At 33.0% G+C, this 3,321-nt stretch overlaps 1 long non-coding RNA gene across 1 annotated transcript; it reads left to right on the top strand.

Annotated features, from left to right (window-relative positions):
- The first annotated feature begins 1,488 nt into the window (after window positions 1–1,488).
- Window positions 1,489–2,343, top strand: LOC149533502 (uncharacterized). The gene is made up of 2 exons (XR_016357199.1): window positions 1,489–1,701; window positions 2,045–2,343. It is a non-coding gene; the product is annotated as an uncharacterized LOC149533502 (long non-coding RNA).
- The last annotated feature ends 978 nt before the right edge of the window (window positions 2,344–3,321 follow it).

Below are 3,321 nucleotides of genomic sequence, written 5' to 3'. Positions count from 1 at the left end.
TAAAAGGAATGTCTCACATTTATAGTGAGAGGTAGACAGAGTAAAGGAGAAGAAAAGCAGAGCAGAGAGTTGCACAGAACAGAAAGATGAAAGAAAGTGATCAGTAGATCAGCCATTGCAGAGACAGAAGGAATCATTGTCGTGCCTGCAGTTGCATGTGCTTCTACCTGTCATTTTGTAAGTTTATTGTTTTGTTGAGTATGTCCTGTGAAGCAGTGTTTGCTCCAGGCACCATTGTATGCAGCCATTAGAGCTGCAAGTTTAAAGTTTATGAAGTTTAAAGTTTTACCATTTTTAGGGTTATTTTAGGGTTTTCTAGTAGAAGCCATATGGTCGTAGATTTTGTAATAGTTTCAATCAAAGTTAAATGGCAAGAAAGCAAGCATACATGAATCCATTGCTTCTTGTTCATTGCTTTTGTCAAGTTTATTGTTGAATATTTTAAGCCTTGAGTTCTCTGATTTTAATGGTGGTAATACTCACATTGAAAGTCTTTATCTCAATTTGCTCTTTATTTGAGTTTTTAACTTTATAGTTATTGTCGAGTTCACTCGGCATTTTCTTCTTCCGAGCTCCACCCTGCAATGGTTACCGAGCTCACTTGATGCTTTCTTCTACCGAGCTCCACCCTCCTATGGCTACCGAGTTCACTCGAAAATCATACTACCAAGCTCACTCGTCATTCATTGGTGCCGAGTTGCCCTTCATTTGCCGAGCTTACTTGGCACTCTCCTACCACTTGGTTCCTTAAGCTACCGAGTAAATCTAGCACTCGACAATAGTGAGTGCTAGGCAACTTTTTTTAGGTTTAGGGTTGATTTTTTAAAGTTGTGATTAATTTCTCACAACTGTAATGCAACATTTTCCACTAGACCACTTAAAAAGTAAGAGATCAAATGGCTGAGTGCAACACACCAATTTGTGAGGCCTAAAATTTTGTTGCAATGGCAAGGTCACTTGGATATCACTCCTTTATTTGTGGCAATTTGACTAAATTAAGAAGAAAGAGATGACGCACTTTTAAAATATTTGTACATACTACAGACTATATTTTTTTGGTTTCTCTCTCCCATGCCCATTTGAGCACTTTAATAGAGTTGTACAGGCTAAACATTTATTTGTTTTTTCTCTCTCCCATGCGCACATTAGCTTTTTGGAATGTGATAAGTATGATTTGTAGGTTATCTCTGGGAACATGATGTCCCACACAAACATGAATTCGATACTGTCAGTATAAGAATTGGATCTGCCTTTTACTTCAAATCATATCAACACAACTGTCTCTCAAAATATATCTTCAGAAACCCTAAAAAACGTATCATCATTTCTCCACTACTCAAAAGTTTCCTCCACCACACTTGCAGCTCGGCACACTCCAACAGACGCTTGCACACTCCTCCTTGTGAGAGGAACGAGCCTAGACGACGCCCAATGGCACCATTTCCTGCTAACACAGTTATAAATATGTTCTCAAAGAGACTAGAGCCCAAAACAAGGCAGGATTCGCAGATCAATCCAACAAAGCCACAGCATTCTATACTGTGTGCTTTGTTTACAGAACAGAGAAGTTCATATAAATGGCCATCTTTGGAAATAAAAGAAGAGATTACAGAAATGATCATAATGGTGACGACGATGATGATGGCTATGACTATGATGATCAAGGTCCCGACTGCAACCCATCCGCCACTCTCACTTTAGGTATCTGCTCTGTTAAAAGCTGACGCTTTTTAATAATATTATATTTTAATCTCTGCATCAAGCAGGTTACCTATATTTATTGGTCTACGCTTTTACTTTTGATTTTTTTGTCAGAGAGATTTTATCATAGAAACACTTAAACGTCGTATTTGATTTGTAAACTTGTGAGATAAACTAATTTGACTGGTTTGTAACCAAAATCTTCTCTTGGGTAAGGTTTAGACAACAATCAGCTTATTGAAAACTTTATATCCATTGATCTTGATTTGGGTATGGATTATGGGAAATAAAAAGAAATTAAGTTGTTTCAATCTCCCTGGCTGACATTGATCATTTTTTGCAGCGGCCTCTTACACAACTGTGACACTTTAATGTGAGAAACAATGTCAAAGCTGTTTGGTTGCGGATCAGATATCACTGTATTTCTATGAGGCTTCTGATAGCGAGTGGCCACATTTGACTGCATAGAAGGTGGTTATGTAGGACTAATTGTGGGTTTTGTCGTCCTTGTATAAATTCGGGAACTTTTGTGGATCCATAGATAGTCTTCTTGAAAATAATTAAAATAGAGAACCAGAAGTTACAGTTCCAGTTTGTATCAGTAACTTTACACAAATAAAATAGTATGTCTTGTTTGCTTTACATCATTCTTCTTAATATAAAATCATGGCAGACTATTATAGTTTCATTTGATTAGTTATTGATGTATTCTGAACTGTAGACCTCGAGATGTTAAATGACTAGATCTTTATGGTTTTGTATATGCCAAGTTTTTATTATAAAATTTGTATTACATATGTATTTTATTTTATTTTATTTTTAAACGTATGATGTAGTTCTATATAAGGTTGTGATGCAAATTAAATTAAATGTACTTTTTGTTTTATTCTTCATTTTTAAATTTATAATATAAATATTGATTTTATTTTCTCACATTTAGTTGTCAATATTTTTATTTGTAAAAATAATTTAAATTAAATATATAATAATTTAATAAGTTCACTATATGTAGGAGGGTAAGAAAAGTCAGACATAATTTTTGAATAAAAAACATTTTTCAAGTATATAGATAAATTCTAGAAAGACTTTGCACACCTGAAAAAATTTTAATGTTCAAAATATTATTTTTGGATCATTATTATCTACATCACATTTAACATACTATTTGGTTAATTATTATCTAGAATCATTCTTTATACAAAGACATTATTGGGTATCTTTATGCTAATTAATTATTGAAAAACACTTTGTATGTTGTGTAAGCTTTTAATGAAACAAAAGTAATTTTGCATTTAGAAATATAGATATGTAGATAGACTAAAGTTGGATATTTAAAGGTTTATAGAGATTCTCTTCATGCATTTTTATCAAATTCATAAATGCACAACCAATCTTTTAATTATGAATGCAATGTATTGTGTCAAAAAAAAAATGTAAAAATTCAAAGAAATTCACCCAAATCAATATATTTCCTACACATTTAATAAAAAAAGTTCACACATTTATTAAAACATTTTGATGGGTATTTTTACCACTGCAATTATCTTGAGATAGGAAGAACGAGCTAAAACAACATATTATCATCTTGGTTGGCCTACTTGACATTTTAGACATTTCAAA

Source organism: Cupressus sempervirens, chromosome 10 (genome assembly GCF_028749045.1).
Source record: "Cupressus sempervirens isolate cs-2001-9-10 chromosome 10, ASM2874904v1, whole genome shotgun sequence".
Lineage (NCBI taxonomy): Eukaryota > Viridiplantae > Streptophyta > Pinopsida > Cupressales > Cupressaceae > Cupressus > Cupressus sempervirens.
This window is presented reverse-complemented; position numbering and strand designations above follow the sequence as displayed.